Source organism: Pteropus vampyrus, unplaced genomic scaffold (genome assembly GCF_000151845.1).
Source record: "Pteropus vampyrus isolate Shadow unplaced genomic scaffold, Pvam_2.0 Scaffold54, whole genome shotgun sequence".
Lineage (NCBI taxonomy): Eukaryota > Metazoa > Chordata > Mammalia > Chiroptera > Pteropodidae > Pteropus > Pteropus vampyrus.
In genome coordinates, this window is record NW_011888835.1 from 774,625 (window position 1) to 797,262 (window position 22,638).

The following is a 22,638-nucleotide window of genomic DNA, read 5'->3' on the forward strand; positions in this document are numbered from 1 at the left end:
GCTTTCCTTCTCTTTTTCAAACTCCCTTCTTCCTAGACCTCATCACTAGACAGTTGAAGTCATGAGCTTTTTTTGTTTGTATGTTTTTCTTTTTTAAAAGACTTAAAAAAAAAACAAAACAATTTACTCACTGATATATTTTTGTATTCCAGTGTTTTTTTTTTTTTTTAAGCAAATTCTAAATGTTAGTTTTGCACTAAACAAGTTAATTCCAATAAACAGCTGTGCCAAGTTTGGTATTTTGACAAAATCATCTGATTTGCAATGGCTGAAATCATGAGAATATTGACTTTTTATGAGAAGCCAAAATTCGTGTATTATTTCAAAAATTTCAGCAAGATCTCCTGACTCTTTCTACCTATCCATGCCTCTATCCTCACTTAATGCTTTTAATCTTAAGCTTGTCTTCTGACTGCAAAACGGTAGTCAGGTCTCCAGACATTGTGCCATTCAAAAGTGACAACCAAACAGAAAGCAATGAAAGAGAGCAAAGGGCATCTATTTTTCAAGAAAGTTGGTGTTTGTTTTTAAAACTCCACTTTCTTCTTTTTTCTGGTTCCTGAAAAGATGTTCAATGTGATTATTATTACCTTTGTTGCTCTGTGGGTAAGGTAACTTTTCCCCCAACTTATTTAAAGATTTCTCTTTGCTTTGATTTTCTGCACTTTGAATATGAAATGTCTAGATATAGATTTTTTAGTTTTTATCTGGCTTAGTGTTCTCTAAGCTTCCTGCGTTTGCGGATTTTTGTTGTTGTTAGTTTTGGAAATTTCTCAGCCATAATTACTTAAATATTTCTTCTGTTTCTTTCTTTTTCTGGTACTCTCATTACATATATGTTACACCTTTTGTAATTGTTCTTAGATATTCTGTTCTGTGTTTGCACTCTTTTTTCTCTTTGCATTTCAGTTTTGGAAGTTTCTAGCTCACTGATTCTTTTCTCCACTATGTCCAGTCCACAAATGAGCCAATAAGGTATCCTTCATTTCTATTACTGTTTAATTTGTCATGTTATTTTGATTCTTTTTTAGAGTTTTCATCTCTCTGTTGTAGTACTAATCTTTTCTGGCATGTCGTCCACTTTATTGAATTAGATCCTTTAGCATATTGATCATAATTATTTTAAACTCACAGTGTGATAACTCCAGAAGCTCTGCTATATCTGAGTCTGGCTCTGATGCTTCTCTTGTGTGTTCAGCATGTGCTTTTTTTTTCTTTTAGTATGCCTTGTAATTTTTTGTTGAAAGCAGAACATAGTGTATTGGGTAAGAGAAACTGAGGAGGATAGGACTTCATCTTCTTGTGTGTGAGATTTGATGTTTATCTACTTAGGAGTTAGGCTATGCTTACTGTAGCTCTAGTATCAGAGACTAAAATTTCTTCTATTTTCTTTGTTTTAATCTCCCCTGTTTCAGGTTTTACTTGGGACTCTTTAAAGAATGTATGAACCTGTAGTTCTTTTATTTGTAACCCCCTGTTATTATAGAAGAGCTCTATTGATTTGGTGGTACAATGTGTGCAGCGGGAAGGGCAGGGAGCATCATATGGTCTTATAATTTAGTCTCAGGCTTTTGTTGAGCTTGAGTTGGGTATTTCCCTTGACCCAAGTTAGAAGCTAGAAAAGATTGGAATTGAATATTCCTTTTCTCCAGGTTAGTTATGCTTTGGTAAAACCCCAGTTGTTCAGGCTTTGATAAAATAGTTTCCTACTCTTAACCCAGTATATCAGGTTGTGTTCTCTTAAATTAAGTGTTCATTTAGTTCTATCATTTCAGTTTAAGAAAGATAATTTTCTTTTCTCCTTACTTGAATTTCTAAGTCTTTCTTTACTCTTCTCCTCCAGTATCTTTAGGTTATGTTTAATATATCTAAGAATAACAAATATGAATTTTTAATCTTCAAACTTTCTTTGAGTATATCCAAACATTCTAGGAATATGTGATAAATTTTGATTAATAAATAGCATGTATTAAATTAGTTTCTTTAATATCATTTGTGCTTATAATGTTTAGATTAACATTGCTTCATGCTATGGAAAAGTAACATTTCATTTGACATTTCAAAGAGCGGAAATAGTTTTTTGCCTACTAACCTTTAAAATATGATGAAGTATAGGCTTGATGATGTCATTGTGACTAGTGTAATCATTTTAGCAATGACCTTTTCCACTTTAATGTACTCTTACCTTTAATCTGAACAAAAGAGGCATGTTCTTTGTACTTTTCTAAAACAATTTTTAAAGTAATTTTTCCACAAGTTTTTTTCATTGTGTCTTTCACATGGAGAGCCTCTAAAATTTTTTCAAAGGAAAAAACCAAGTTCTACCAATGAACATACTACATCAACATCTTTAAACAATATTATGTGGCATAGTGTTTATTTATGATAAGGCATTATTTATATTACACCAAGTCAACAAGTGTTAAGGTTAAATGATTATAAAGTAAAATGATAATTCTTATGGGGATTAGCTGGGGATAGTGGAGACTGTTGATTTGACATTTTTTCCTACGCAAGTTGATGTTAATCATTCTCTCATCCTGAAAGCCACTTGATAAAGGATACTTTCTTTCACGTGAACATTAAAAGTTAAATATTCTGAACCAAAAAGTTTAATACAGTTCCTTCCACTAGAATTTTTTACAACATTAACTTCTGAATGATATACTGTTTATTAGACTATAGCAGAGAAAAAGTTAAAGGCCAGTGGGATTTGGAAGAACACAAGCCAATATTGATAACAGTAATAGTAATGATAACAATAACAATAATAGTAGTCATAGCAATAACTCCAAAGAGACAGTTTAATATGAAGGATTTTAAATAAATAAATTTTTTCCATAAGTACCTTAGTCAAGTTTTTGTTTATTAAACTAGAAACAAAATTAACAGAATGTACTTTTCTAAAATTGTTCTTTTCTAAAATGACCATGGCAATTTCAGTTCATGAATTCTTTTTTAGAAACTTGTAACTTCTCATCTAGTGGTGGAGTCAATTTTCCCTCCTCTTGAATCCGGATGGGACACTGTGACTATTCCAATGAATGGAATACGCTGAAAGAGATAATGCTGAGTGACTTCCAAAGTTAGGCCAAAAAGGGCCATACAGACATTCCGAACCAAAATATCGCTCTTGCTCGCTCTCTCCCTCTCTCTCTCTCTCTCTCTCTCTCTCTCTCTCTCTTTCTCTTTCTCTCCTTTCCCCCTTCCCCCTTCCTACTCTCTCCCTCCCTCCCCGACTCACTGGGCAAAACCAATACGTCATGTTCTGAGGAAGCCCAGGCCATTTCAGAAGGCTAGGTATACTTCTAGCTAACAGTTCCAGAAAAGTTTCAGTGGACAGCTATCTTCAAGCATTAGATATGTAGATGAATAAACTTTAAGATGCTTTCAAGTCCTAACCTTTGTACCACCTCAGGCCTGTGCAAATGTCAGGTTAAGGGACAAAATTAAATTTGTTATTGTTTTAAGCCACTCAATTTTGATATAATTGTTTATACAGTCATAATAACTAGAACATAGAGGAACAAGCATTCTTACTATTCTGTTCTTCCAGATTATAAATAAACACCATAATGGCAACAACGTAATTTGTTTTACAGTGGGTTCCTCAATGTCTGGCCTATAGTATGCACTAAGTAAAACTCAGGTAAATTAATAAATAGAATTTTGATTAAACTGTTCCAATACCAAAACTTGCAAGAATGTTGAAATGCCTCTCAAATTCTCTTCCTTCTTCAGAATGCCTTAAATATTTATGCTAGAAAGAAAATTTCTGTTTACTGTTACATATTGGATTTTTCTTAGGAGCTAGTCAAATTGTCAGGAAACATTGATTAATAATAGCCATAAAAGGCTCAAAATTAACCCTCCGTCATGTCTTTCCAATCTTGGAACACATCGTTCTTGCTTGGGAAGCAACTTTCAGCCATTTACCTTCTTTAAACCCTCTCAAAGCTTCCGTCCTCTGCTTGAAAGCTGTTATCACTTACACCTTCTCACCTACTCACTTTTTACACCTTTACTGCTTTGTAAATATTCACTTTATTGTGCTTGTTTCAGATTAATTAAACTTTAGCATGTGATTTTTTTAATATTTTTCAAATTTAGAGGACTTTGGGGATATACAAAGGGTCAGAATGAATCCACGTGTCTCTGTTCTGCTATCTCAGTCCCATATCAGATTTCTGGTATTGAGGCAAATTGGGCAACATTAGTATTTTCTAAAGATTTTGTGTATCATCCTAATATCTGCACTTCACCTTGACAGTCACGTTCTTCTATTGTGTGTACGACAAGTAGTTTCTATCATATTTATCACTGAGTCAGCCTCTGCAGCTGCTCGCTTTGCTGCTTTAATCTGCTTGTGTTGCTTTTTGCTAGATTTCATGATCGTTCTTTCATTCCCCTAAATTTACCCTAACACTGGGTGGTTTTGTGTGGCAGACCTTTCTACAGGTAATTGCAGAATGCAATTACCATTTAGAGCTAGAAATAACTGTGAATTCAGTGTTAGACATCACTCTTCCTAGAAATACATCATACGTTTCCCAGGAAAGGTGATTTTTCACTGTCTATTTGTTCTCTTCCACCCTGGTTCCTTGTCATGTTGCTAGAGCCTCTCCTTTCCCTTTAGCTAAGCTTCAGCCCACACTCTGCTTAATTTATTAAGCAGATCATTTCTATTTTTACTCCCTGAACCATTGGTCTAAGTTCCATATCCTCATCTGAAATTTCTCACAAATTATTATTATTGGTCTCTACTTACCAATAAAAGTGAGATTCATTTCCTAGGTGGCTGGAAGCCTTAGAAATACACACACACACACACAAAAGCACTTTTCAAGATTATAATGTCTTAAAAAAAAACAAAACAAAACACTGGTTGTACTTTTATAGTAAAGAGGGAGATGAGACCTTTTCCTTCTAGGTAAAATTAATGGCAATGATATCATCAATGGAGTATAGAAACATGTATTCTGCTTCTTTTGCCATCCTTCTCATGCATTTTCAAGTATGTCGAGTGCAGTGAATATTCGAAAAACAATAAATGACTAAAAGAGAAGGATCAATCTAGAAATCCTCCAGAAATTGATTTTGTGATTCTAGGTAAGACTGGTAGTGTAGAGTTTCACCGAGTAAATATTCATAAACGTATTCTCGATCCTTAAATATTATCATGTAAAATTTTGGGGAAGATAAATTATTCAGAAATTTAACCTCAAAATATATATATTATGAGTTTGAGAATAAGATAATTCTATTTTTTTAAAAAACAGAATTTATAATGCATTCATTTATATGAATGTAAAAATGTGGAGTCAGTGTCTCAAGTTTTAGAAAAATCTTACATTCTTTTGTTAATATTTGTATGTAGAAAATTAGAGAAGCACTCTCTAGCCTGTAGCTGGGTGACTATCATCGCTTCTTTTTTTATACACCAAATTAGAACTCTTTTTTATCCATAGATCCAACTTCTGAATTTGCCTCGTCATTCATCAGAGAGAGAACTCTTGTTGATGAAGTGAGATGGGGAAGGGCCTTGTGACCCTCAGGTCATAGACAAGAGTGCTACATTACACAACTCCAAACATATTATTCACATCACAGCTATAAACAGTGAATATCAATTAATAAATTGTAAAAGCCTTCTTATAAGAGGTTTTTAATAACATATACTTGAATAGGATAAAATTACTTATAAAATAACACATTAATGATCTATCACTTTATGGAAACTAACTTTTTGTCTCTTGTTAGACGTTTATATGTCATATACCTCTATAATGGAGACAAGTTCTTCATTAATATCTATGAGATGGAGAATACTACTAAAATACATTTATCAGGATATATTGAAGAGGAAGAAGAAACAAAGCATGTTGAACTTGAAATTATAATAATATATTAACACTAAAATGCATATTCTAAGTATAAAAAGAATTTATACCTTGAGAAAGCCTCCTATTTTTCTATAGAAAGGGAATTTATTAAGAGTGAAGTGTCTTAACTTTTTATTTCCGTCCATACATTTTCATTTTTCTATATATGTGTCCACTTTCGGTTTTGGGGTTTTTTTGGGTTTTTTTGTTTGTTTTTTGTTTTTTTTTGCTCTGTATTATCATTAATTCCTCCTGCCATGCTGGTTTTCTGACCCAAGTATCACTTTTGTTTCTAATGTATTTGTAATCTCTTCCATCCTATTGACTAGCTCTTGATCATGAAATCTATACACAAGTCATTCATCTTAGTACATCCTTCTAAGCAAAATGAAATAAAACAATCTCTTTCCATTCATATCTTTGATTTACTGCCATTTAGCTCCTCACTTTTACATAGCTAATCATTTGACAGTGTTTTAGACTTATTAACAATCTTTCTGATACTGATGTTCATTCTTCAACTCAGAATACTATTTTATGTCTTCCCTCCCAGGTCTACTCAATCCACTTTAATCAAGGACATCAATCCTCTATATTGCCTAATCCCAGAGTGAATGACTCAGCCTTGATCCTAACTGAAATCCACAGTACCTGGCACTGTGAACCAATTCTTCATTATCTCAGCTTTCCCCTCACTCGTCTTCCAAGACACCATACTCTCTTCTTTTTCCTTTTCCCATCAGAATACCCTTTCTTGGTTGGTGCCCTTTCTCTCTTCCTCCCTCAATGATTTTGCCCATTTCCATTGTTTCAGCAATCATTTATGTGGCCATGACTCCCATTTTTCTGATTTTAGCTTGGCGGAGCTCGACGTAGTGGCACTGAGCTTCATGATGGACCTCTCCACCAGAAAATCTCTGAAGCCGGAGCTGGCCTAAATTGCTTATGAAACACTTTGAAAGAAAAAGTGATCCCACTTGTTAAGAAGGGAATATTGGATACTGGGGGAAAATACTTTAGCGGTGGCTACTCTAAAAGAAGAGGGTTAATGTATCTCTCTCTTTTTTTTTTAAACAAAATTAATTTGGGGGCAAAAATCAGTGTAATTTTCCATTTCTATACTTTCATTAATCTTTTTGATGAGACTTTCTACAATCTTTCTATCATATTACAAAAGCACAGCACTACGTTATAGAATAACTTTGTTAAGGAGCTTCTGATAAGCACAATGGATCAAATACTGTGCAAAAGTAATTGGTTGCTCTCTAAAGGTAATTCTTTATTATCTAAACTTTGCTTTTCAAAACACAGCTTGATTTTGATGAACGTGTAAGCAAGTACACATGCAGAGCAGAATCCAAATAAACAGTAGTTAGTTTTTTTTAGAAATGGTCCTAGGCATATGAGTGTTTGCTTAATAAACCAAGATATGTTTCACATACGTGTGTGTATATGTGTGTGTGTGTGTGTGTGTGTGTATGTGTGTGTATAAAGAGAGAGAGAGAGAGAGAGCAAGAGCGAGAGAGAGAGCGAGCGAGAGAGAGCGCCATGAATTAAATCCAGAAATCCAGAACCGAGTCACTGTAGCAGAGAATTACAAAAATTCAGAGCTGGAATGGGGCAATTTCTATAGTTATCAAAACAATGAAAATGTTATGAGAGCTGACATATTTTGTATTTTTGGATTTAGATAACAACTTTTACTGTACAAGCTAGAATGTTCATTTTATTTAAGAGTTTTCTTCAAATTAAGCTTTGATGAAGCTGAAAGACTTTAATAAACTAATATAAAATGTGATTATTTTTATCATAAAATAAAGATGTTTAATTTTTATAATCTGCTGAATAATGACAGGTGACCTATGTAGACTCTGTTGACAATGAAGTGTGATACAAAACAAGAACTGTATGGCTGTTTTGAACATTGAATTCTAGGATTTCATACATATATTCACTGGTAATTTGAACTGAATTAAAATATCATGGCCATATAAAAATTATTTAATGTAATCTCCTTCCCTCTCTTTTTCTCTCTTTCTCATAAATGCCACTTCCATCTTGGAGCCTTTCCCTACTAATCAGAATGCAGTTACAGCCCTATGACATAGCAAGAAATATTACTAACCCCCAAGTATTATTTCACTATGGATTTTGCCACCTAGTGTGTAATATAATTGCATCTTATTTTTTAAAGATAATCCTAAATAATTGATCTATAGATACATCTAAACGTCTCAATTTTACATTATAGCATGTAAGCATGTTTGTAAAGTTGTGCAAAAAAAGACAACAGAATTGTTTGTCATATTTTAAAATTCAAGAAGTTTATAACTTGTTATAATGTGCATACCTATTTAGGGCTCAGTCGATTCCCAGAAAGAAAGGAAAAAAAAATTGCATGCCTCGTCTGTAGGTAATAAAGCACGCTTGGAAATGGTAAAATAAATCACCGCAGGAAGATGAATTGTTGACTGAAAGGTGAGAGAACTTTTCCTTGTACAACAATCAAGAATTCATTGAACAAAACAAATTATCCCCTGTCAGCCCTCTGAATAGTGGTCTCAGAGAAATAAAAGTGTTTTAAGTATAAAAGCCACCTGTAAAATGTGGATAGACAACAGCTTTGCACATGAGATAGCACAAAAATGAATTTCTTATTTCTTAAGTTTATTATAAATAATGTTTCATTGCTTTACCAATTTTATTAAAATAAAATTTAAAAAACCACTAAAGCTCTATTTTTATACGAGAACATTTCCTTAAATTTAATTTATTCTTGAATACCTAGATCAACATGGATTTGGAAGAAAGAACTCATTATGTTGTAAAGGTAATGGCAAGATAAGCTATGAGTTCCAGCTAACAAAAAGTGTGACTTTTACTTATATATGTTTCTCACTGTTAAAATAAATTTGGTTCGATCACCTAAAAATCATAGAATGTGAATTACTTAAAAGATATTCTAGAAATACTTTGGCTGACTATATAATTTTTAATATATAGTGAAATTAGAATTTTATAAAGGGTAAAACACAAAGTTGCAAAAACATTTGTGGAAGAATACCTTCATTTTAATTTCTTAAACTAAACCACATTTTGTCACTTTGGGGATACTAAAATGTTATTTTGTGTTCCACTTAAAGGACAGATATATGTTGTGCTTGATTCATAAACTAAACTCACTAATTTCACAGATTCTCCCACATGGATATGGATAAGCTTGAGCTGTTGCAAGCATTCAGTCACTGCCAAATAGATCTGGGTTTTCTGCTTCAGACTTAGACTGACCTTGAGTTTCGTAGGACTCCTGAACTGACGAATCAATTATAGTGCTCCAAAATCACCTTGGCTTCTTCTCACACTATCCTTCTTTCCCTCTTGTTTATGCCCAAATATACACAGGCAGCTAGATAGAATTTCTTGAGAAGTCAGACAGGATGTCAGCCAGCCATGACTCTTTTGAGCTAAACATTGTAAATATGAAAGAGAAAAGATATATCTCCTGAATAGTGTTCTGCCAAAAAGCTCTTCCATCTTCTGTCTTCCCTAAAATCCATAACAATGTTTCCCTTTTTAGGATTTCTATACAATCTGTTGCCAGGTCAATAATTCTCAACATTTGCAATATCATGAAACATAATGTGTATATAGAGCAACAGGATAAATGGAGGGTCCTTGACATTCCTAATATCTTGCCCAATTTGAAAAGCTCTGACTTAGAAACATGATTAAATGATTAAATGATAAAATGATTAAATGATATTGCATATATAGTAATTTTGTCTTCTAAAAATGTATTTTTTTAAGAGCATTCTTCATTTTTTGATCATTTCTCACATTCACCAATACACCACTGGTTTCATAGGGGAAAAAAGAGAAAGACAGAAGAATAAGCAAACTCCTTTAAAACTTGTTCTGTTTGATGAGCAATTATAAAAGTTCACTACTTCCCATAGTCAGCACCTGTACTGAAACTTTAGGAATCATATTTTTGTGTTTGTTTTATCATAACTGGAAAATATAATTTTAATGAACTTTATTTTTGACTTTCATGTGTTTAAATTATTATAATTGCATTCTCAAAAGATTAAGTACATAGTATACATATTTTAAAAAACATATAAGCTAATATAGCAGAGTAGAATGATTTTATTGTAAATTGTTATCTTCCCTATCTTTTTCCTCCTCGGTAAAGCTTCTGATAAATGCTTTCACTGAATGGTCATGAAATTTGCACCTTTGATCCTTCTATCAAATTGATTATATAGCATGTAATACTCAGAGCAATTTTCATTTAATTATTATAATGACATTTATCAGAATAATATTCCTTGACATTTATCATAGATTGTACTATTTAGATTCTGTTCCCTGGATCTTTATTATTTTTTTAAAAATAACTCCAAAGTATTTGCTGTCATAGTAAATTGTACAAACTGTACATGTACTTTGATTAGTTTTGCAATTTCTTTTTTTTAAGTTTGATAACTTTTTAAAGAAATCTATGGTACAGGATTAGGTGGAATTTTTATTGAAACCGGCATTTCTGTGATAAGCTTCTCCATTGCTTAGAATGTGACCAATTTTCTTATATACATTAATTGTAAAATGTCTATGAACTTATCTTGCAAGTGTAAAATCCAGACAAGATGAAACATTAGAATTCTCCCTCAAAGCTGTCAAGGAGAAATAATGAGAATCATTTCAACAGTACATACACTCTATGGCACGATGTTAGAGCTGGTTGCGTTTTGGTATGCTGCTGATTTTTAAAATAGGCAGTAAAGCTCTGCATAGTCTTTTTATTATAGCAGTATACACAGCATGGTGGCATTTTTAACACCTTATAAACTTATTCTTTGACAATAACAGAGTTTATCAAAGAGATTTTTAAACATTGCAATATTTTTTAGCTAATAAGAAACTGCATGGGCAAGTGAAAGACATCGAGATACAAGAGCAAGGACAATGATCTGAGATCATGAGATATGAATTCCAGATATAAGATTGCTTTACTATATATCTTGAAATTTTATCTAAAAAACAAGAGTTGGTCATAATGTCCCTATATTCCTTAAAGCCATAAATTTAATGATCCTTTTCTCCAGAGGTCAAAAATGTAATCAAATAATCAAAATGAGTCCTGTATGTATTCTTGATGTTTAAGGAGAAGTGGAAAAATAACTATGCCAGGATGAATAAACAGTTTGCTCCATGGATCTAGGTAGATAATTCAGTTGAGCAAATGCTTATTTACAACCTCCTATGTGATCAAATTCATGATATTGGGCTAAGCTGCTATTCCAGTATCTTGGGAAAATTCATGGCTGTACCACAGACCATGTGGATAATTTTAAATAAAAGGTACTTTTTTTTTTTTTTTGCTGATTTTACGTCTGAATGATAATGAAAACAATATCAGCCTCTAGTTGCTCCATAGGAATAGTGAGAACATTAAAAAAATGATATTGGAAATAAAATTTTAAAGGCATATTGAAGCAATTTGAAATATGCTATGGAAAAGTAAACAAAGAATTAAAATTGTATTGCTCTGTATAAAATTTTAAAATTCTGATCGTTATTTTCCTAACATTTTTGAAAAAAAAAATCATAATATTTGAATTTAAAAAGTAAATCCAAATCCAAGTTCTTCACTTACCAGCTGTATGATATTTGACAACTTATATTTAATTTTTCTGAACATCATTATCTATGTCTGCAATAAGAGCTAAAAGTATTTTCACTACATGAGTGAACATATAAAATATATGTATAAATTTAGTAAATAGCTAGTAAAATCTTCATCTCCTTTTTCTTTGACTTAAAAATTATATAGAGGTGACGAAGGACTTTTTAACCTGTCTCATGCTGAAAGCAGTATAGTGCAGAAAGTCCCATACTCATTATAGTTTGAGACTTCCAGAGGAAGCTCACAGTCACTCTTTGTCACTTGTTTCGGTTTACTAAACGACATAAGTAAGCACTTATTTTTTTATGTCTAGAATATACTGAACCTATATAAGTAGAACTTATTTTTCTGTGTTGTCCTCAGCCTATCAGATCCCACTTTATAATGACTAGTGTTTATTCACCTAAAGATACATCACTGATACACATACAGGCATATCTTGGAGATACTGCGGGTTTGGTTCTAAACCACTGCAATAAAGCAAATATTGCAATAAAGCAAGCTACATATTTTTTTCTGTTTCCCAGTGCATATAAAAGTTATATTTATAATATGCTCTAGTCTATTAAGCATTATGTCAAAAAACAGTGTATATACCTTAACTAAAAATACTTTATTGCTAAAAAATGCTAACCATTATCTGAGCCTTCAGTGAGTTGTAATCTTTTGCTGGTAGAGGGTCTTACCCACAATTCATAGAACATGTAGTATCTGAAAAGCATAATAAAGCACAGCACAACAAAGCAAGGTGTTCCTGTAATCTTTTTAGTCACTTCTTGAGGTGATAAAAAGAAGCAGTAATGAGATAATCCAAACATCAATTATATTTGATTTTGTTTTCCATTAGTTTTTGCTTTTCTTCAGACTTACGTTTTTAATTATGTTTTGCTCAGGCTAATATTTAAATTAGGTTGATTCCCTGAGCATAATTATCAAGGGTAGAGGAAAACAGCTTAGAAGACTGATGGGCGATTGAAAAATATCTGTATTTTTCACTATTAATGAAATTTGAAAAAAATATAATTATATGTAATCCACATATATGTAGTTAATAAAAGATGTCTTCTACCAAAATACCAGTAAAATATACATTTCATCTCTTAATTACCACCCAGAACTCAGAACTAATCCCATGTGATGCTGCAATCACTCGAATATAATAAAAATCCTAACTCCTGGAAAAAACTCAGTTATTCATACTGATGGAAAGCGTATTAGCACGGATATATATGTTTTTCTGTTGTGGCTGTTTCATGCTGAACAACCAATCATGAGAATCAAGCTTTCAATTCACAAGATGTTGGGGCTGCTTCAGGAAAAATATTTTGGTAGGGGACGAGAAAAAACTTAAGTTCTGAGATGTGATAGAAAAAAATAGAAGAGTAAATGGTTTAAATATTTGAATGATTTTCTGCATAAAAGTTTTGGTTTGAAAAATTGGCAATGTGTTAAGAGGGCAGTAACTAAGGTTGACATTGCTGTCTATTATCATTTTTTTTTCTAATCAGTTTATGATCTGGCAAATAAGAGCAACGTGGTATATCAAAGTAAGCTAAACACACTGTTAATTCCAGGATTCTGAGAGTCATATCATGCTTAGCTGAAATTCCTCTGCCCAGAGTACAAAATAATTGTGCAGCTATTCTGTCAGTTTTCATTGTTTCTCACTGAATTATTGTGACTTTGTTTCAATGTCCTTGAATCCTTTGGATTCTTTCTCTTACCTTAATTATTCTCAAATGCATTACAATAAATAATCACATACAGCTAGAAGCAGCAAACTAAGAAGTGATCTCACAATGCAAATTTAAAGTTGATAGCACAGACATGAAGGTACTTTGGTCTTTGAAAAGAGAGGCTTCAGCTCTTGTCCTTTGTCTAAAGGTAGAGTTGGATTTTTGTCCATATCTTGGCCAATTGCACTGGCTGCCATCACTAATAGCAGGCAAGGGCTAGTTGGGATTTTACAATCAGTGAATTTTAAAAATTCAAGTAAGCAAGAATATATATTATTGATGTAAACTGGTATATAACATAATGTTAATTTCAGGTGTACATTATGTTTTGATATTTGTATGTACTACAAAGTGATCACCACCATAAAGCTGGTTACCATTCAGCAACATAAAATTGACTACCTTCACCCCTTTTGCCCAACTCTCAACCCCTAACCCCTCTGGTAACCACCAATATATTCTCTGTAACTATGAGTTTGTTTTTGTTTTGTTTTATTTGTTCATTTGTTTGTTTTTTAGATGCCATATTTAAGTGAAATCATAAGGTTTGTCTTTCCCCATCTGACTTATTTTACTTAGCATAATACCCTCAAGTTCCATCAATGTTGTTACGAATAAAAGATTTCTTTCTTTTTTATGGATGAGTAGTGTTCCGTGGTGTGTGTGTGTGTGTGTGCGTGCGTGTGCGTGTGTGCATGTGTATGTGTGTGTGTGTGTGTGTGTGTGTTGTATCGTATCTTATTTATCCATTCATCCATTGATGAATATTTAAGTTATTTCCAAATCTTGGCTATTGTAAATAATGCTGCAGTAAACACAGGGGTGCATATTTCTTTTCTAACTTGTGTTTTTGTTTTCTTTAGAAAAATACCCAGAAATGGAAGAGCTGAATCATTTGGCAGTTATATGCAAAAATATAATTTTATTTTTCCATAAAGTGGACTTAACCTAGTTTTCAACATTCTGCCCAATAGCATTTGGTCTATTCATTTACAAGTAAATTCATCCCAAATCAGCAGGACTCACTAATTTCTGTCCCAGGTCATAGTGTACCAAGATATTGATTCCTTCACACACTGAGGCCTCTAGAAAATGTCCGAGTTCTGGAGTTCTGGAGTTACTTGTTTCACTTGTTTCACTTCTGGATGGTAACTAGATTTTACATTTATGTGTAAAACAATGGGTAATGTAAACTTACCATTTACATTGATAAACTGTCCAAGTATTGTCACTTTCCACCTGTGTTTGATATAATAATATTTTAGAAAGTTCTGGAGTAAGGATTTTGTGTTGTTATTGGACGATTTAATGTTAAGTTTCACACAACAAAAGGTCAAGATAAAGTTTGTGCAAGCTTTGAAACGTCTTAGCAACTCACATGTTGAAATCAGTTACATTTGTGTTTCGCTAATCACTTCGTAGTCACTTGGTTTAAAGAATAAAATTGATCCAAAACCTCATCATTTTATGTTGCTGCAGCTAGCTTTATGAATCTTGGACAAAGTAAATCTATTCTAACACTCAATTTTCCCATAATTCTGGAGGCTGGAAGTCCAAGATCAAGGTTTCAGGAGAACTGGTTTCTGGTGAGACCTCTCTCCTTGGCTTGCAGACAATGCCTTCTCATCGTGTCCTTACAAGGCCTTTTCTCTGGAGAAAATCAAATGTTCATGTACATATGGGTCTATTTCTGGCCTCTTTATTTTGCATCTCTCCCCTATATTTCTACCTTACATCAGTATCACACTATCTTGATTACTGTTGCTTTATAATACTTTATAATAAAGTTTAAAATCAGATAATGCCAGTCTTCCAACTTTATTCTTGTTTTGACCATTCTAATTCCTTTGCCTTATCAAATAAATTTTAGAGTTAAAAGGTCAATTTCTTTAAAAAAAAGATAATGCCTGTTAAGATTTTGATAGACACTGCATTAAATTTTTAGATGAATTTAGGGAGAATGGACATTTTAACAACATCCTATTTGCTAAACTATGAACATGGTATATTTTGGGAATCATTTTCTTTCCTTTAATTTTCCTCACCAACATTTTGATGTTTCCAATGTACATTTCTTAGATACTTAACTATAAATTCATCGCATTTTTTAATGCCAATAATATAAATGGCATAATTTATATATCAATACCCATTTATTATTGATATAGAGAAATATAATTGAGCTTTATATATTTATCATGTATACTGAGATCTTGCTAATTTCACTTTTTAAGACTTATCAATGATTTTATAGTTTTCTTGGTAACTTCTACACATACAATCATGCTCTTTATACATAAAGAAAAGCTTACTATTTATTTTCCTAATGTGTATAATATTTATTTAATTTTCTGGCATTGTTCACTGACAAAGACCTCCAGTACAATGTTGCATAAAATGATGAGATTAGTCGACTTTGCTTAGAGCCTCATTTTAGCGATCTTTCTACATCGAATATAAGATTAGCTGTAATTTTTTCATAGAAGCCATTTATTAGGTAGCAAAAATTTCATTTATTTCTGGTTTTCAAAAATTTTTATCATTGAAGGGTCCAATTTTCATCAAAAGTGAGATTTTCTTGCATAAGCTAAATTCTTATACAGTTTTTGATCTTTAATTCTAATAATATTGCAAATTTCAATGATTGATATATGAATATAAAGCCAATATTTTTTTCTGGGATAAACTCTAGTTGGTCATTATGTATTATCATTTCTTACATTGTTCAATTTGATTTGATAATAAATTTTAAGGATTATTCCATTTAAGGGTAGAGATATTAGTTTATAGATTTTTTCCTAGGATTGGTATATAAGTTTTAAGGATCAAGGTGACATGAAGATGTTGGTAATATTACTTTAATATTGTTTTAATGTCTGTAGGATTTGTAGTAATGCTTTCAGTCATATACACATTTATTATTGCTATGTCTTCCTGCTGAATTAACTCATGTAATACTATGAAATTATCCTACTTATCGCTGATAATACTTTTTACCTTGAAATCTTTTTTATCTAAAATTAATATAGCTACTCAAGTTTCTTATATTTACTGTTTACATCGTATATCATTTTATAATTTCTAATTTAATTTTTTGTCAGCAGAAAATATGTTCTCTAATATTTTGAAATATTTGATTTATTGAGAATTTGACCAAGTGTATGGACTGTTGTAATTGATGTCCAGGTATGCTTGAAAATTAAATGCACTTTTCAGTGTTTGGATATATTTCATAAAATTCACTAGTTAACTAACAATATTCAAATACTCTATGTCCACTGATTTATTTGTTTTATACACATATAAACTAAGAGCATTTGTTTCTAAAACATTACCTGGTTTTGAATCCACTGTTTTCCATTCTTTTTACGTAACATTCGAATGGACCTTAAATGTAAAATTGTCTCTGCTGATGGAGAGTAGACATTTCTTAAAGGAAGAATTGGGGGTTGGGGGCAAAGACTGAGGAACTTGACAAAGGTAACATGGCAATTTCTTTTCTTCTTAGACTTTACTTATGTTCTCAGATTTACTTCATCTATAATTTAAAAACAGTGTGAACTCCCAAGCAGGCTAATGCTGAGGATCTGGAGAAGATTGATTAGTTGGAGAGAGACAGCAAAGGGACAGTTATTTATCTCAGACATCTTAGGGAGGAATTGATAATGACGAGGGTGAGTTAGCACAAAGTCCAATGTGGATTGCTAGTCTGAATCACAATCACTACCTGCTAATGGCTTCTCCACAAAAAAATGGTACTATCTAGTACCAGAATAACTAAAAGCAAGAAAGACAATGAAGCTGAATTCCTATATCGTAGCAAAAGCAATTTTTTACAATAAATAAGAGATCCTTCCATACTTAAATTAGTCCTGTGATAAGTTGTTCCGTTAATCAGAATAAATATATCAACTGTGTATTACCAAAATATTATAGAAAAAGAATTCGAAATTCAGGAAGGTTAAATCCATTAACGTCTATAGTTATTAAACAGTAGTACTGAATTTTAAATCTTGTCAGACTCCACATTTTACCTTTCTTGTACTATACTGCACTACATGCAAAAGAAGAGTCTCTTACACAGAGATCCAAAATGAATTCTACTTTCCAATCATCTTTAACTGTAGAATTAGATGGTATTTTGTATCTGTGAAATATTAAAATTATTTCAACAATTATATTGAAAAATATAATAACAAGATAGACAGATTCTCAATAAGTGACCAATTCTGCCTCCAAGCAAAAGCACCATTGTCTCTTTGTTCCTCCTTTTTGAGGGAACATGGTTTAATTGCGCATATAACCACCGAATTAGATCAGAAAAATTAAGATAGCAAGCAGTGTTTGAATTTCTGGTATCTTTTCCAAATAAATGAGCTGTTGAAATGTCTCAAAAAAAAAAAAAAAACCAACAATACTTTATTGATGTATGATTGCCATGAAATCATACATCTATCTTTTGGTTTTAACAAGTGACTATCTCTTCATGTTAGTACATATAGAAAAGAGCTGTTAATATAGCCATAAGCCCAACAGAAGATGGAAGGAAGGAAGGAGGGAGGGAAGAGGGGAAGGAGAGAGAGAGGGAAAGAGGTAAAAGGTTCAGGAAAGCAAAGTATTCCTTTTTATACCTAGACTGTTCCTGTGTCCCTTTTTAGCCCAATTTCTAGAAGTGCTGTCTATAAGTCACCATGTCTATGTCTTTATCCTCCATTTGTTTTCTAACTTACTCCAGTATCGTCCCTACTCATCACACCAATAAACTTGATCTATGACACTTGTAGCTCGCATGTGTCCAAATCTAATGGGACAGTTTCTGGCCCTGCTGCATTCTCTTACTTAACAGCATTTAACACAGCTGAGTACATCCTCCTTCTAGAAATAGCCCTTGTTTTGGCTTCCTTGTCCTCAAAATTTCCCCTCTTTTCAGTGGTCACTCCTTTTCTGCCTTTTTGCAAAATTTGTGTGTATGTGTGTGTGTTTTCTACTGGACTAGTAATAACTGAAATGTCCCAAGGTATCTAGGGGCATATTTACAAATGGTGTTCATCTTCAGGCCAGATCTCTCTTCTGTGCTCCAAATTCATATAAATGTCATCTCTTCAGAAAGATTTTTACTTACGACCAATCTGAATATCTTCCTCAGTCTTTCTACTCTATCATTCAATATTTTATTTCATTGTTTTCAATATCATTTAACATAATATAAAGATGACCTTTTTGTTTGTTTGTTTCTTGTAATTTCTGTCTCTCCTTCTTGACATCCCACTATCATTCCCCCACTGAAATGCTACAGCTTTGTCTATCTTCTTTGCAACTGAACCCTTAGGGGTAGTACAATATAAAGAACCTAATGGGTATTTAACAACTGAATATACAAGTCTGGTTGAATTAATATATACACTTATTTGTTAGTTAAGAAAACATTTAATATCTGTGGAGAAAAGCAATTACAGATTGAGATTGAGTCCTTTATCTACCATGTTCTAATTTTCCAGAATTGACAGCTTTCCAATTAATACAGTAGTATATTCATCATATCATAGCTCTTAGTATAAAAAAAATTATTTCCAGTTTCTGGACTATATCTCTTACTGTGAATTTTGTTGACTATTCTCAGTAAAAATAAAGAAGTGTTTGCCGTAATTAACATAAAAGGAATTTAGATTTGGAATCAGATACACTTAGATTTATTTTCTGCTTAATGAGTAGATTTAGAAATCTTTAACTTTATAAAGTTAACTTAAACTCTCATCATTGATTCTTTTCATTTGTAATGCATAAGCACATGTAATTATCATATACAAGTGCTATAATTAAAATATGCATATGATTCTATAGGAACCCTGTAGTGAGTGAACCACTCTAGCCTGATGGAATAAAGTAGGCTTCATAGAATAGGTTATTTTTGAGCAGGCTTTTAAAGTTTGAGTGTAAATTCAGAAGGAATTTAAAAGAATTAAGAATGCAGGAAAATGACATAACGTATCCAAACATAAAGTGCCTAAAAACTTGAAGCACTGTTCCCGGAACAGCGGATTTTCCTCTACAGCTAGAACACAGATCTTATACAGTAAGAGATTGGAGTAACATAATTTGTTATTCCAAGATTTTAGATTTATTAGTGAATAAATAAAGGAAAACAATATTAAACACCTGTCATCATCTCTCAGTCACCATCATTTTCTCTTAGTTGGTTGCAAGATCACTTATTCAGATTGAAGGACACTGAATGATAGAAATAACTTAAATCACTGGATATTTAAACAATTACAATAGTCAATTAGTACAATATGGACATTAATTAGTTGAAACTCACTACCATATTCATTAATCTTGTTGCTCCTATTACCACAGGCATAAGTGCTGATGTTCCATAACTTGAATAATTTATTTGCTTAAGATCTAAATTGATGACTGTGACTAGTTTCCATTCATCAATTCCCATTTTCATTATGTTTGAATTTCAGATAAATTTGATTCAAGATCAGTAGCCTATGGCAATTTCATGAGACGAAGGAAGATGAAAACAGAAAGATGAAAAATTGAACTGACAATGCTGTGTGGAAAGTTTGTGATGTACAGTCACTAGACCCTCTGTTGAATTTCATATAGCTCACAGAAGAGATGTACAACAGAAGATAAGCAACATTGATTCAATGTTGATTATTTAACTTGCACTTTATAATGTAAAAGCCTATATTAAGTGACTTCATTTCAGAATAATTTTAGTATATGTAAAACAATTTTTTATTAAAGATGACATTCAATACAAATGTACGACATTCCTAAACCATTAGGTCATAATGAAAAGTTACATCCGGAAAGGACAATTATTAGAATTCATAAAATGTCAGTACCAAGAAAACATAAATTTAGTTAGGAAAGTTGTTTTGTTCGTTTGCGCGCGCGCATGTGTGTGTGTGTGTGTGTGTGTGTGTGTGTGTGTGTGTGTGTCACCATTTAAAGAAGTTTTAAAGATAAATATATACACAAGTAAATGTAATCTAATAATTTATTTGCCTACTCTAACCAATAAGTAAGGAGTGCTTAGGGCATGAGATATATTTGAGACTTAGAGTCAGTGGTGAACAAAACTGACACTGCCCTTGCTTCATTGAACTTACTATCCCATAAGAGTTATAGAAAATAAAACTGCCAATTATGGCCAAGTGGGATAAGTAGAGAGGATTTTATAGGGTGCTAGAAGAGCAGGGCTGGGTCAGCTACCCATGACTCCAGTGGTAGGAGGAGGGTAAAGGGCATTCCCTAATCAAAATGATTTCTAAATTGAGACTTGAATAGGAGTAAATATCAACCAGACAAAGTAGGAGGATCAAGTGTTTCAGGCAAAGAGAAGAAATTGCAGGGCCAAAAGCCAGGGTAAAAGAAAGTTTGGCCTAGTGGGAAAAAATTGAGCCATAACTTTCTCTCTAAAGGGTAGAAGGAGACAATAAGGCAATAAAAGGCTGGAGAAAAAAATTGAACCAAATTATGAGGACATTATAAGCTACATTTAACATTCTTTAACTAGAGATCATATCCACTGAAGTGTAGAAAGCTGAGACAGGAATATTTTATTATTTGCCTGCAGTTTATAAAAGTAATAGAAGGTAGTCTACTCTGATGGCAAGGAAATTTTAAAAATGATGAAAATTGGAAAGATAATAGTTATCTAACTTTGAGAAGAGGAAGAAAGGTGTAGAAAACTGAATAAATTAGAATTAGACAAGATATGCATTAGAATAGACAAGATATGGCGATATAGTAGACATATATAGGGTTAAGAGTCTATAAGGCAGGGGGTGGGAAGAATGTATCTATTCTTAACTAAGTTTCCTAGTTAAGACAACTATAGAGATTGTTCTACTAATAATGAACTCTAGAGAACAAATGAATTTGGGCAGGCGAGATTCATTAATTGATTTTTATTTATATTTTAAGAGGGTCTGTTGTGTAGATGTTCCTTCTGGGGCCTAATTTCTGGTTTATTATCCAGGATTGTCATTTATTAGCTGTGGATTTTGGGTGTTCTACTTAACCTGTCTGTGCCTTGTTGTAAAGTAGGGATATTGATAGTTATAAATCACAGGGTACTGTGATTGTTAAAGGAACTAAAAAAGCATTTAGATTAGTGTCAGTAAATAGAAAGCACTCAATGAATTTAAAATATTGTAACATTTTAAGTTTCTACAAAATATGCAAGAGGACATTATCAGAAGGAGAATGAACACATTTTAAGTAGACAGCGTTTAGCTTGGAAATATAGAATCAGGGATTGTCAGAACATAGTTGTTATTTGATATCATCGAAGAGCAAAAGAAGAATACATAAAGTAATAAAAAAAATGTGTAGAATAGCACTTTGAGAAGCACTAAATATGAAAAGGCAGAAGAGAAATAAATATTTGCCAGAATATTGAAAATGAACAATTAGAGATTTCAGAGAAAAAAGTATGGGATAATCAAATAAAATGACTGAATATGTCAAGAAAGATATATTTCAAAGGTAAAATCCTTGATTTGCTGAATGAGGATAGATTAGAAATAAAAGGATTCAAGGTAGACTTCAAGACATTACACAACCTAGTAAATGGTTGTGTTAATTTTTAAGGTTTGATAAGAGATGAGGCTTGAAGGAAGCAAAAGGAGGCCTCAACGAAAGCTCCTAGGAGTGAGTGTAGATACAGGAGAGAAGAGTTCCGAGGGCTGGACCACTTCAATATTTAAACATAGAGAAAAGGAGTGCCAATATTTTTTATGTTGATTTTATATCCTGTAACTTTACCGAATTTGTTTATTAGTTCTAGCAGGTCTGTCTTTGTTGTTGAATCTTTTGGTTTTCTACATATATACTCATGTCATTTGCAAACAGATAATTTTACTTCATTCTTAAACATACATAATTTTGTCAATTATAACTCAATAAAGATGCTTTAAAAATAGAGAAAAGAAGTAGGATACAAGCAAGGCAAATGCAAATTAGAATGAGGAAGTCGGAGAATTCAGAGAACGTGGTATCACAGAAGCTAAATGAAATATGAGGAAGAGCTAAATAGTGTAAAATGATGATGAAGACAAAGACTCTGGCAGAGACCACTAGGGTCAGACGGAACCAGTCAGGACCAGAGCGAAGCTAAGGTGGATCCACTCCATGTTCACAGTTCTCAAAGAGAGCCTTCTGCCTTCTTTGCGCTCTTTTCTGCTTCCGACCCAGGATAACATAGTTTGGAGAAGAGCAATGTAGAAGATGGACTGAAAACAAGCCAGGTCTCATTTCCCAAGCCCCTACTCCACCATACCCATATACACCCTTCCTCTTCACATGTGCT